Source organism: Arvicanthis niloticus, chromosome X (assembly GCF_011762505.2).
Source record: "Arvicanthis niloticus isolate mArvNil1 chromosome X, mArvNil1.pat.X, whole genome shotgun sequence".
NCBI lineage: Eukaryota > Metazoa > Chordata > Mammalia > Rodentia > Muridae > Arvicanthis > Arvicanthis niloticus.
Window position 1 is genome coordinate 35,338,914 of NC_047679.1, and position 14,803 is coordinate 35,353,716.

Genomic DNA, 14,803 nt, shown 5'->3' on the forward strand with positions numbered 1-14,803 from the left:
CCCTAATTCCTATATTAGGGTCAGTTACAGCCTTGCTGAATAAGGGCTCACTTGTCGCAGATTATATAATAATCCAAGGCAAGCCATTTCAGGATGATCACATGCTAGTTACTAGCTTGTCCCATAATGGCTTCTGACACTCCTGTCTGTTTTTTGGGGGAGGGCCACTGACATTTTCCTGGCACAACAAAGGTATAATTCAATATCAACCATTTTATACTCATAATAAACCACAGAAATGGAAATAATGACACAAATGTCATGTTTAACTCAATAGATGAAGAAAAGACTTAGGGAAAATACACCATGCTTTCATAATAAAACTTTCAGAGAGTAAGGCTTGAGGAGACATGCTTTAAAATATTAAAATCTATTTCTGACAAATCTTCAGCTAACATCATTCTATATGTAGAAAAAATGTAAGAAACTCCACTAAAACCTTGAAAAAGACATGTTGTACACTATTCCCACTCATTTTCAATGTCATGCTGGAAGAACTACACTGAGCAACACAGGACAGAAGAAAAATAAAAACACACATATATGAAAAACCAAATTCACCATATCTGTATTGTCATGTGACATGATATACTTAAGAGAGCCTTCAAAATATACTAGAACACATGTAGAAAAATCAACACTTTCTGCAAAATGGCAAGGAAAAGAATTGGCTTACAAACATCAATGGACTTTATATAAACCTACAAACAAAGACACTGAGAAAGAAATCATGGACAGACTTCCATTTACAATGGCATCAAAGAAAATAATAAAATATTTTTGGAACAAACATAACCAAGAGGAAGAAAACAAACTTCTAATCTCAAGAGAAAGAATTTTAGAACAAATCCTGCAACATGGAAAGATGTTTAATAATCATAAAATGTAGAAATTAATATTTGAGAAATGATTGCCCTAAAAACAACTTCCAGATACAATGCAAGGTCAATTACAAAAGACCAGAGCATTCTTCATAGAAAGTAAAAGCCCTCCTAAGTTTCATAATGAACTGGAAAAATTCCAGTTACTTCAAGCAAATCTGAGCTAAAAGATCAATACTGAAGGTATTTCCATTTCAGACTCCAATATATCCTAAAGAGCTAGCATGATAACTGATGATGATATATAACTATGCAGTGTAGTGATATTTAAACAATATAAATTATTGCCATTTTTTTAAACCAACAGAGCCTCTAAAAACAAGAATATATACATACACAATTTTGTGAGTATACCTATAGAAATGTGTATTCTTTACCTCTAATAAGGAATACGTGTTTTTATAGCACACAGAGGCCACTACAGAAACTCACAAACTATCAGAATTCAAAGAAGTGAATCATGATCCCAAATGGAAATATTTAAAAACATTCCCATATCTAAGGCTCAATAAATTTTGTAGAAGAGGGGACTTACAGATTGAAAGAGCCTGAAGATCGCATGGTTCACTGTAAGACTGTGTATCCTAGTATTATCAGAAGCAACACCCAGAAAGTGTTGTCCATATGACTGCCTAAACAAGAGCTGAACATGGATGGCAACAATGGTCATGTCATTGAAGCCAGAAGAAACTTTATGAGACCTAAGCTCTATGTACCTAACTCTAACTAAAAGCAAGTAATATAAGTTGAATTAGAAGAAATATTTTTCTCTGTAAGAGCACAGGAATTGTTTCTTTAATGCCAAACAGTCAAACTGAAAACACGCAAGAAACTTCCCATGGTCTGAACTGGTTATATTTACTTATTTGGAAAATATAGCAGTAAACATACACAAATATGTAAGTAATAACAACTCCTTTAAATCTATGAGTTTGGAAGAGAATACAAAGAGCATATGGGATTGTTTAGATGCAGAAACTGAGGGAGAAATGATATAATTGTATTGTCTTCCTAAAATAAAAAGAATAATAAAAATATACAGTCTGATATAGGAATGGACATAGATACCAATGGAATCAAATAGAAGACCAAAGTATTACTCATTTTTAGAGTCATATGAAAGTTAGCAAAAGCCAAAAAATACCACACTGTAAAAAAGACAGCATTTTCAAGAATGTTGCTGAGAAAAATGAATATTCTTGAGAGTAGCAGACCCAGTCTATTACCTTTCATGAACATTATGTACAAGTGGAACAAATACTTCAATTTGAATTCTGAAACATTAGAACTGCTCAAAGAAAACACAGGAAGTATCCTACAAGGTAGAGGTTTAGGAAAGGACTTTTCAAACTGGATTACATTTGTTAAAGAATGAGGCCAAGAATGTACTACTGTGACCTCAAGAAACTAAAATTCTTTAGTACTACTACAGAACCAGTGAATGCTGTAAATAGAAATGAAGAGAATGGAAGACTCAAGGCCACAGATATATATAAAACAGGTCCCTTTTTCCCTTTTCTGTCCATATTATAATCACCACATCAAGCTTGACCATAGCATAGAGTTTTTGTTTTGTTTGTTTTGGTTTTTTTTTAGCAGAGTTTTTGAGATAAAGTAGTAAATGAATATTTCATTTGGTATGAAATCATCAACAGAAACATAAAAAACACTTTCTACAAGTTGAAACTAGATTAATAAGAGAATTCTTCAGTTACTTTAAATTCCTTATAAAAGAAAATAAAACTACATGAAAATTTAAAGTGAACTACCCTCTACTAAGATTTTGTAATAGACAGACATTTTTACAGAAACTTTCTTATATGAATCATATGAGTTTCATTTTTCTATATATAAAGATAAGCATGAATTTAGAAGTTATGGCCTAATCTTTTAAACACTAACCATAAATATCTCTACATTTTCCCCCCACAGGTCCAATTATAAATAAATATCATGTCTCATTTATTTTTCAAGAAGTAAGTCTTAAATTTGTATAATGAAGATTATACCTTATTTTAATATTATCTACAGTATTTTGAAATATTATAATCTAAACATTATATAAAGTAAAATTACAACAAAAAGATTGCATTATATTTAGCAGGATTAAAATAAGTTTTTCATCCTCTATGAGGCTCCATCAAGCAACTTGATAACACCCACAGCAAAACAGTAGATGGAGTATAGGGGTGGGGACACTTACGGAAGAATGGGGGGTTTGGGGACTGAAGCCCTGGAGGGGATAGGAACTCTACTGGAAGACCAACAGAGTCAACTAACCTGGACCCTTGGGTTTCGAAAAGTCTGAACCACCAACCAAAGAACATATACAGGCTGGATCTAGGCCTCCCCACACATATGTAGTAGATGTCCCTCTTGGACTTCATGTGGGTACCAAACACCTGGAACGGGGGCTATCACAAAAGCTGTTGCCAGTACATGGGATATGTTATTCTAGCTAGGCTGTCTTGTCTGGCCTCAGGGGGAGAGGAAGTACCTAACCTCATAGAGACTTAAAGTGCCATGGTGGAGGAGATAACCAGTGGGGGCCCACCTGCTCAGAGGAGAAGGGAAGGGGAAATGGGGGAAAGACTGTGGCAGAGGGTGACTGGGAGGGTTGCAGTGATCAGAATGTGAAGTGAATACTTAAAAAATAAAATTAAATAAAAATTAGTTCTTCATATTAATTATATTAAAATCATGTGGTTAACTTTTCTAATCCTAGAACATAGTAAAAAGATGAAGGAAGAGTTGAGGTTCTTTTGCTCAAAAACAAGTAATCAATTCAGAAGTCTTAGGATGGCACGGTGAGCTTAGGTATATCTGTGTGGCAAAGACTACAACAGAGCCTCTCCCAGATTCTTATTGGGAGCTCCTTTTTCCTTAGTCAATCCAGGAATCCTATCTTTATGGAAGGTGTCACATGTAGTCAATGTAGAGAACCAATCTTTAAGAAAGGTGGCCTATTACTTTACAAAAAATTTTGATGTACTGAAGTCTGATGTTTGTTTAGATTACTTTGTAGAATATTGCACACATAGTATTGAGTTAATTGACACAAGAAAATTTTTCACCAAATTGTGTGGTGCTTAAATATGTCTACAATAAACTACTACTTGGAGCCAGGTTCCCATAGTTTGAAACAAAACTGTCTGCTTACTCTTGTTGAAGAAAACTCCTTTGCAGCCCCCCGAGGATTGTTCTTCTGACAACTGTGGTCATTGCACAGACTCCAACAAACTGTGCAATATATGGAGATCTGAAGGGACTGAGGTAGTGGAATAAACTCCATTTTGTTTTTAAGAGTCCATTCTAATTTAGTTCACCCCTAGGGAGGCAAGACCAATGAAGAGGAAACCCCCCCCCAAAAAAAAAACCACCATTACAAATTCAGTCTTGTCCTTCAAACTCTATTTTAAGTTGCTATCCTTGGAGGAAGCTACTGTCTAGAAAGCTACTGTCTACTGTCCTTGAAGTGGTATGGCTACCACCCTTGGGCACTGGGAAAGAGACCAACATTCCTTTACCCTCTCATGTAATACCAACACTTAAAACCCGTGCTTGTGTTTTTTTCCCTTTATAAACCCCCTTCACCTAGAGCTGGGGGTCACTCTCCTTCTTGTTCCATCAGGAAGGTTTATAGTCTAAGCTCAAGCTTTAATAAAGACTCTTGTGTACTTGTATCAGAGTTGGGGTCCCTGGGGGAAAAATTGATAATCATTCATTGTTCAGGGCACCCAAAAGAAACAGTACCAATGTGTTGGGAGCCGCATTGCCAAGATGGCACGGACATCCTGTCCTCCCACTTGTAAACAACTGACTGCACAGGTGCAAAAGGCAAAATGCGCGCCAAAGTCACTGCCCTTCCCAGGGTGTAATATGGGGTGATGAGTGAACAGCCAATCAGAAGTGAACACGCCACTCTAGGGTATATATAGCAGTGCCATTCTCGGGCTTGGGGTCCCTTCCGCGTTTTTCCACGGGTGTGATAAAAAGTCCTCGTTCTGCAGATACACCCGACTCGTGTTTTATATTCCACGGATGGTAAAGTCTCGGGGGATGCGCGTTAGAGGGTATCCGTGGTAGATCTGGTGCTGAGAACCCCGGAATTTCCAGGCGCTGCGAGAGTTCCAGGCGTGCAGGAACCTCTAGGCGTGGAAACTTCTAGGCGCAGCAGAGGGACCCCGAGACTCGAGGAGGGTTAAAAAGACTGAAGATGTGCGGGGTACACCTTTAGAAGGTATGGCCGGAGTTGAAATCTTGACAAGCGGATTTAAATCCACCTTGGCCACTTCATTAATTAAACTCTTGCTCATATTGCAATTGTTTTATGGCTACTCGGACATATCAGAACTAAAGTGTGTTGGCAGGCTACAAAAAAGGCCTGGTGATAAAAGGGAGTGTTCAAAGGGAACACGGACTGCTGCAGAGTCCATGGAACCACCGGCAGGTGGGAGAAGGTTGCAGACAAAGCAAGCCAGGCAGTGGTGGCGCACGTCTTTAATCCCAGCACTTGGGAGGCACAGCTTAGAGCAGAGAATGCCAGTGATGGAACAAAGGATTTGTACAGTGGCGACAGTGGCGGAACTCCATACAGCCACGGCAGCGGCAGCCACCTCTCGCGGGAATGGGAGGCTGCGAAATTGCCTAGGCGAGTTTTGCGGGCCGGGGAGAGAGGCTAGTTGTGCTTATTCCACAGGTGAAAACAATTTAATTTGGGACCGCGGTGGTGACAATGGCAGCGCGGGCGGCTCTCGGCAGCGGCTGGAGCCAGATTCTATAGCCCGGGGTGGGTCCGCTTCAGTCCATCCGTCCTTCAGCTCCTCTCGCCTTCAGGAGCGAGGCCGTGATGGCGGAACTGTCTGAAGATCGGAAAGAAGGAAGCTGGATTACAAGGCTCTGACTCTCCTGCCATTTGGTGATGGGTATACCGCCGTGGGCCATGGTCAGATACATAGTTAAACGGCCAATAGCTCAGCTGAGAGTTTAAAAATTTTTGATTTGCCTATGTTTATAGAGAAAAGATACAACATGTGTCTTTTAAGGTTTACAGTTTAAATTTAATGTTCAAAGCTAAAGCCAAAGTGTATAATTCAGGCTTAGCCAAGCCTCAGAGAACAGGCCTGAGGGAGGTTACATTTACATTTGAATTAGGACTGAGCTGCAGAAGCTCAGGTGTTAAAAGCTCCTTTTGTTCTGGGTCTTTAGACCAGGCCCTAGAAATGTGCTTAAGGGAATTTGTCTTTTGTTCTCATTGTTTCTTGTGAGAGGAGGGGTAAACCTAAGACCCAAAGATTTTACAACAGTCTGTGGGCTAAAGGTTATGATTGAACTGCAGAAATTAAAATTATGCCTGCTTCCCTCCATGAGTATAGCTGTGCCTGCTGATAGAATATGGTTCAGGTTGTTTTAATTTCTCTATATTTGAAATTGTTGAGGATGTGATGCTTTAGATTCCTTTAATGTGTGTAACAATTATTAGACAATAAGATTGGCTTTTATCCGATATATTCATTGGACTAAAAAAGATGGGTTATTAAATTGATCCAAAATAAAGTTCAAATTTAAGATTTATACAGCCTAACTTGCCTACTCCAGCTGCCATTTCAGTAAATGTTTACATAAAAGATGTTTTTATACCATTCCTTTACATTTCTGGTAAAGGTAAAAGGTTTACAATTAGTAAATTTATTCATAATTTTTAAGAGCACATGAAGCAATATTTGTTAAAAATAATTGCTTCAGAAAATGGTTAATGTTTTACATTTTATATATATATACAAATATTGTTGCTGCTTTAATACAAAAAATTAAGAAGTTAAATCTTTTAGTGTATATTATTCATTGTGTGATACTTTATTAGTGGATTTCTCTAAAGAAATTTTTTTCTGCAAGCCATTGCTCCAATATAACGAGCTTTAAAAATTTTTTGGAAATACTTGTTGCTCCAGAAAGAATTCAAAGACAGTGTCTTTTCAATATTTGAGACAATTTTGGGCTAGAGAGAAGGCTAGATTTACAATTTAAAATATAAAGGCTAAACTCCCAGCAACCACATGGTAGCTCACAACCATTTGTGGTGGGGATCTAAGGCCATCTTCTGGCTTGTGAATGTACTTAAAAAAGAAAATAGTTTACTTTTAATCTTGATTTGCTCTTAGTGATTTTTAAAAGTTGTTAAGAGATATTATTTGGCTAAAACCTCATTTTAAGCTTAACATAGGAGAATTAAAAACCTCTGTTTAATGTTTTCAAAGGGATGCAAGTCCTAAATTAAATCATATGTGTATTTTCTTGAGTTTATCTTGCTTCAGCACAATTAAATTATGTGTTGTAGCCACTGTTTTAAATGTTAAAAAGGGGTATATCTGCCTTTGTCTTGTTAAATATGTTTCATAAAGTGCAAAATGTTTCGGCTACAAGATTTAATATCTCTAGCCATTTAAATAACATTAAAATTAATAAGGTGTTTGGGAATGCATCTGCACAACCAGTGTTGGTGTGTGTAGACCCTTCATTTTTCTTTATGTTATCCAACTTTCAGAATAATTCTGATATCTTGGATTGTAAAAATGTTACATGCTTTTTAGCACAAGGCTAGAATGGATCACTAGACCTAGCCTTGGTTATGCATGTGCCTACCTTTGTGCCCATCCCAGTACATCATTATGGAGACTTAAAAGAGACTCTGGTCAATCAGAGAGTTAATTTGCTCCAAGCCCATGTGAAGCAGCTCACAGATGTGGTTCAAATAAGCTGCCTGTCAGCAACCCCACATCTGGGTATTACACCTTTGAGATTTGTGAATGATACATTTATTCAAAGCCATAATCTTTCTGCTTATTTAAAAGAAAATTGGACTGGGAAGTTGGACCAGATGCAGTAGCAATTGCAGATCCGGATTTCGAGCCTTGATGGAACTCAAGTGGACCCTGTTACCCCTGACGATTTTACTTCTTGGCCTACCTCTGCCTTTTCCTTCTTTCTTTCTCTCTTTCTTAAAGGGTGGGAATAGGCCTGCTTGGTGCAGCCCTATGTTGTGGATTAGTGTTCATGATGGTTGGTTTGTAAGATCAGAGCCCAACAAAAACGTGACAAGGTCACTATCGCCCAAGCACTAGTAGTCTTGGAGCAAGCATCTCCCCCTGAAATTTGGCTATCTAGGCCAAGAAAGTAGCTGATGACTGAGACCCTCAGTCGATGCACCCCAAGGGTTCAGCCCATTGCACTGGGTCAATGAGAGGTCTAAGTCCAGCCAGCCCTTGCCTGAATAACTGGTACCTGAATATTTAGAGGTGTTTGCGAGTGGGTACTTGACAGGGAATGTTCCACGACGAGTGTGGATAGATTTCCCGAAAGTATGCCTGATTGCACAAAGGTTTGATGCCAAGAAACCTCCCCTGGTGGTGCCCCAGGGTGGAGGCTCCCTTTCCCCGTCAAAAGGCATAGAGATGGGTATGGGAAGTAAACCCATTACAATATCTCATTTTGCACAGGGGATCAGGCCTCTGCTTTCCCTCACTGAGTTGGTGCCTTGCTTGATAGGCAATAGGCTGTTCCATCTTAAATATATAGATAGGGGGAGATGTTGGGAGCCGCATTGCCAAGATGGCGCAGACATCCTGTCCTCCCACTTGTAAACAACTGACTGCGCAGGTGCAAAAGGCAAAAGGCGCGCCAAAGTCACTGCCCATCCCGGGGCGTAATATGGGGTGATGAGTGAACAGCCAATCAGAAGTGAACACGCCACTCTAGGGTATATATAGCAGTGCCATTCCCAGGCTTGGGATCTTTTCCACTTTTGCTGTTACAAGAAGTAAAGCCTCGTCTGTAGTGATACCCGATTACTGCCTCCATGTCCTTATTCGCGGGCAAAGGGGACACAGAAGAGGTGCGCGCAACACCAATGGCTAGAGGTAATAACCTGGCTGAGAAGTGTGCTAAGGAAGTAGCCTTAAAAGAAACAGCCATCTCTGGATTGGCCACTGTTCTACCTGAACTACCCAGAGCAACAAATATATACAGAAAAAGAAATTAAATGGGCTGGAGGTGATCAACTAAAGGTAAACTAATATTACCCACCTCTTTATCAAGAACCATTCTCAGGAAGATCCACAGAGTCACTCACATGGGAGTGAGATAAATGGCAGATGCATTGAGACAATCTAAGGTGACTTTCAAAGATATACATGATACTCTTGAAGATATAGTGACAAGCTATAAAGATTTCCAACTGATCAATACACCAAGCTACCACAAATATCCAGGTTCCTGAGTTCGAGGTAAGAGACTGGGGCCTACTGGGAAAATTCATCTTATAAAGGTTAAGCTGGAAAGATATGGCTACAAGTATCTGCTGGTATTTGTGGACACTTTCTCCAGATAGACAGAGGAGTTCTCAACTAAGGTTAAGACAGCAAATGTAGTGGCCAAGGAATTACTAAAGGATATAGAGGATCTTACCCAGGTATAGATCTCCTCATATGATAGGGTCAGACAACAGATCAACATTTGTGCCCAAGGTAAGTCAGTATTTAGCAAAATTTATTGGGGCAGATTGGAAATTACATTGTGCATACCGACTCCAAAGTCCAGGGCAGATAAAATGAATAAATAAAACGTTAAGAGACCTTAAATAAATTAGCCTTAGAGACTGGTGGGGACTGGATGATGCTCTTTCCCTTTGCCCTATATCAGATAAGAAATTCTTCTTGTCAGATGAGACTCTGATTATATATGGTATCCCCGCCCCCATTGTACCCAGCCTTCTATTGACAGCCATTACAAAACTAAAAGATGATAATTTAATATTTAGAGTCAGAGCAACCCAATGGGCTCATAAACATGTTTGGTCTAAACTATGTGCCCACTATAAATCAGGCCAGGCTCTAGAACTGCACAAGTCAAGGAGAATGGGTCTATGTGAGGAGATATCACCAAGATGTGCTTAAACCCAGGACCTTACATCATACTGTTGACCACACCAATTGCCATCAAAGTAGATAAAATTACCACCTGGGTACACTACACTCAGGACAGACCTGCTAATTCATTCTCCCCCAAAGAAGACTAACTGACTCTGCTGTGCTGAAATAGAGGGTTCAAAAGGACACCAACCCCTTTAAGTTAAAGTTGACTCAGTCTTAGTCCTGAGTCTGTTGTCTCCGCTAACTGTATGTACTGTGTGTATTATCTCAGCTTTTATGAAGACATTGGGTTAAGAGCTAAATATAATGTTTCTGAAAGAGACTCTCTATATAGATGGTCAAAGAAAGGTCCAGCTCTAACCCTCCAAACTCTATTGGACAGGGTATCTGACTGGAGAAGTTTCCTTGTCACATCAACTCCTCTACAATTGGACTGTTCCCATAGTTCAACCCAAATAGATTATTCCCCCCAGAATAGAATACACATGGTGGGCCTGTTCAACAGGACTGACCCCTTGTGTGAATGGGGTGGTTCTTAATTCTTCTACCCCAGATGGGTTCTATATTTTGTTTCAATTAGTACCACACATAACCTATTATTCATAGAAAATGATATTAAGAACCTTAGTAAGACAAATTGAAGGAGACCTTATGAGACAAAAAGAAAAAACCTATCTCTTTGATTTTAACATTAATTCTAGTGGCAGAGCTAGCCAGGGGCAGCACTAGGATATCTGTGCTAACATTCCAAGAGAACACATTATAACAATTTAAAGACAGACATAGATGAAGACATCTAACAATGTAGATTCTCCTGCTAAAGTGGTGTTACAAAAACAGACAGAGATTAGACTTAGTCTCCTGAAATAAGGAGGTCTACATGTCAACTTACATGAGAAATGCTGCTTTTATGTTAAGCATTCTGGAGTCATTCATAAGTCCTTGGCTAAGGTTGGGAAAAACCTAAACAGGTGAGAATGAAAAAAATCTAAAGGTAATACCATTCACTATTTGAATCCTTCAACTGGTTAACAACTCTTATTTCCACCCTCATGGCACAATTAGTTATTCTTTTACTTCTTACCTTTGGATCATGTATTATAAACAAGTTTTTACAACATATGAAACAGAGATTAGGGGCTATTCAATTAATGATAATGAGATATTACTATCAATAATTTAACATGAACAATCTGGACCTTAAGGAGGCCAAGACTGGCCTCCAAAACAGCTAGTACAGGAAAGAATGAAGGGACTGAGGTGCAGAATAAACTGAATTTTGTTCCTAAGACTCCATTCTAAACAGGAACACAATTAGAAGGTGTAATCTGGCATATCAATTATGGAGGTCTATTAAACAGCTTTTGTTTTAGTGCCCTGAGTATCACAGAACCTTGGTATTCTAAAATTAGCTTGCAAGTACTGAAAGAAATGAGTCAGGCTTTAAGCAGAACCAAGAGGGTAGCTGGATTGATTATTGCTGGTATAACAGCTTTAATTACACTAATTGCTAGCACCACTGCTTCTGTAATTGCTGTGACACAAGAAGTTAAGATAGCTACTTTTGTTAATAATTTAGCAAAAAAAATGTTACTAATGTGTTGACTATACCAGAGGATTTAGATAGATATTTGAAAGAACAGATTGATGCTCTTTATCCTATTCAAATTACTGGAAAAAGGTTTAGAATTTAAGGGCAAGGAGCCATCTTGAGTGTCATGCCAAATACCACTGGATTCATGTTAGTTCTACAATTTACAGTGGTAGCCATTATAATTAGTAAGAAGTTTAATGACACTTGCAGTGTATTTGGCATAATTCTAACATCTCTCTGGATGTTTTAATGATACATAGGGAGCTTATGAATTTCAAGAATGCTGCTTTGCTGAGCTTTGACATGGTAGATACTACAGATAAAATTACCCATGGCCTGAGGTCAGTATTTCTATTTTGGTCAAGCTTCAGAAATGGCATATAAAGCTTGATTATGCTAGCCCTTTTTGTCCTGCGAATACTTCTATTCTTGCTCATTGTGTTAAAGCTTTTCTTCAACAGCATCAAAATGTCAGCAGCCAAGTACATGGCTTTTGCCTGAAAATGGACCCACAGTCAGTGTTATTAAATTAACAGGCTAGTAAGCCAAGGATGGGTAAGATTCTGCACAGAGTCTTACCAACCCAAGAGTGCATTGCTTTTTATAATGCATATTCCACGATGGGTAAGGAAGGCATTCTTGTTAGAACAACCTAAGACAGGTTCAGTCTTGTTAATGAAATAAAGGGGGAGAGGTGGAGAGCCTTTGGGGTTGCTTCGCAAGAATCTGACATGGGCCAAAGACTAGGAAATGGGATGCTTTGCAGGAATATGACATTGGCCAAAAAGAAGGAAGTAGGCTTCAGGCAGGAATCTGACATTAGGCTAGAACAAAGAAGTAATTTCAGATAGGAATCTAAATCTTAGGCTAGAACAAATAAGTAATTTCAGACAGGAATCTAAATTTTAGGCTAGAACAAAGATGTAGGCTTCAGACATGAAAATGACCTTGGGCTAGGACAGGGAAGTAGGCTCACATACTTTGGTCATCCTAATAATCCCTTAGAAACAGTGATCATGGGAGAGTTCATGAAATTGGGTTTAATGCCTTGCTTTTTCCTTGACTATTTGTGTTTATGTGTTGGGCCTTGGATGATGTAACTCCATTTAACCTGTGCCCATCAATCACGTAGGACACAGGTAGAGGGCGTGATTAACAAGTCTCCACCTCCAGAGATTTAAATATTAATGAGTTATCAAAAGGCCAGGGGCATAGCTAATTAAGTTATTCCCTCCCCTTTTCCCCTCCCTATAAAAGTCAGGCTCCCCTGGCTTTTGGTGGGGAAGCGCATACCATCTATACCCACTCAACATGCCATGAACAATAAAGCTTTGGAAAACCAGACTCCACGTGTCGCCTGGACTCACTGCCAGATTCCCAGCTTTTGGAATTCTAGAACCATGTCGATACAGCCGCTGGCCCACCCACCGACAGCTGCGTGATGTGGGACCCTCTGCAGTGGTGTGGGAAGCCTGCCACCAAGACCCCACTGCCAGACTCCCTCCCCCCCCCACGAGATTTTTTTCCCACATTTATGATCTTGCTTTTTCCTTGACTATTTGCATCTACTGTATTGCTAGATCCTTAACCTAGAACCGACCTTAATACATGCATGTAATCAAAAAGGTATAAAAACTTAAAGAAGGAGGGGGGTGGGATGGGGGTTCTAGGGAGGGGAAATGAAGAAAGGGGATGACATCGATATTGTAAATAAATAAAATATCCAATAAAAAATTAAATATCATAAAAGTAAGAAAAAGGGGCTCCATTCTAAGTTAACTTACCCTTAAAGAGACATGGCCAATGAAGAGTTAAAAAAATCCAAACCAAACCAAACCAAACCAAAAAAACAAACAAACAAAAAACCCCAGCAGAACAGATTCCTCCTTGTCCTCCAAACTCTATTTTAAGCTACTGCTTTTGGAGAAATCTACTGTCTAGAAGTGATATGGCCACCACCCTTAGTATCCCACACCAAGGAGTAATTGGGACCCGAGGGGACCCAGGAAATCCCTCAAGGCCAGTGGCAGAACCCTTCCAGTCTGCACCTCTGCCCAGAGTACTCTTAGTTCTGCACCCAATCCTACAAAACCCAGAGGAGGCTGGATTCCGAGGAGCTTTAACACACGCAGGAGTGTAGGTGAGTAGGCTGTGACACCACCAACCCAAACTGGGAGTAATTGGGACCCAAGGGGACCCAAGAAATCTCTAAAGGCCAGTATCCCAGTACCCTTATGGTCTGCGCCTGTGCCTGGGGCAGTTCTAGGGTACTGGCTCTGCACCCAATCCCCCAAAACACAGAGGAGGCTAGATTCCCAGGAACTCTAACACGCACAAGAACACAAGATAATAGGATCATAGGATCTCAGGAGCTTGGGGACACCAGGATTTCAGGATCCCTGAAGAAGCCTGACTCCCAGGAGCCATCACACCCAGAATCTCAGAATCACCAGATCACAGAGGCAGCTGGACTCTGAGGAGTTCTGCCACAACCAAGATAAGAGGATAGACAGGTACCAGTCAGAGACAGTGAGGGAAGGTAGCACTAGGAATAACCAGATGGCAAAAGGCAAGCAGAAGAACATAAGCAACAGAAACCAAGGTTACTTGGCATCATGAGAATGTAGTTCTCCCACGATAGCAAGCGTTGAACACCACAAGACACCAGAAAAGCAAAATTTAGATTTAAAATCACTTCTCATGATGATGATAGAGGAGATAAAAAAGAAATTAAAGACTTTAGAATTTAATGAAAATGAAGACATGTTGGGAGCCAACTTTCAGCAGAAAGCGGCTATCAGCTTTGTAGCCATCTTGAGCCATATACCCTGACATGAGACTTGGATTACAATAGCCTACAACAGCTGAGCACACTCTGATAACGTCTTGCTTTGGATACCCAGGACTTTCCTTGGGTGTGTGAGATTAAAGGTGTGTGAGATTAAAGGTGTGTGACTTAAGAGTGTGACCTAGAGATCAGATTTAGAGACAAGACCTAAGAGCATGATTAAAGGTGTAACTTAGAGGCATGGCTTAGAAGTGAGACATATAAAAGGCAGAGGCAGACGGCAGAGAGATAGATATACTCTTTAGGGAGACTCTTTAGAGAGTACAGCTGGGAAGGAGACTCTTTAGAGAGTACAGCTGGGAATGAGACTCTCCAGACAGTACAGCTAGGAACTAGACACATTATTGAGGACAACTAGGAACTAGGAGGAGTACAACTAGGAACTAGGAACTCAAGACTTGGGACTTGGACTAGGAAGAGAGACTGAAGAATAAACGGGATTGAAACACACTCTATCTGGTCTCCATTCTTCGAGTCCATTCTCACTCTCTCTTTACTGAACCCTGACCCTCAGAACGGAGTGGCAGCTTGGGCTGGGAAACAGTGGCTGCCA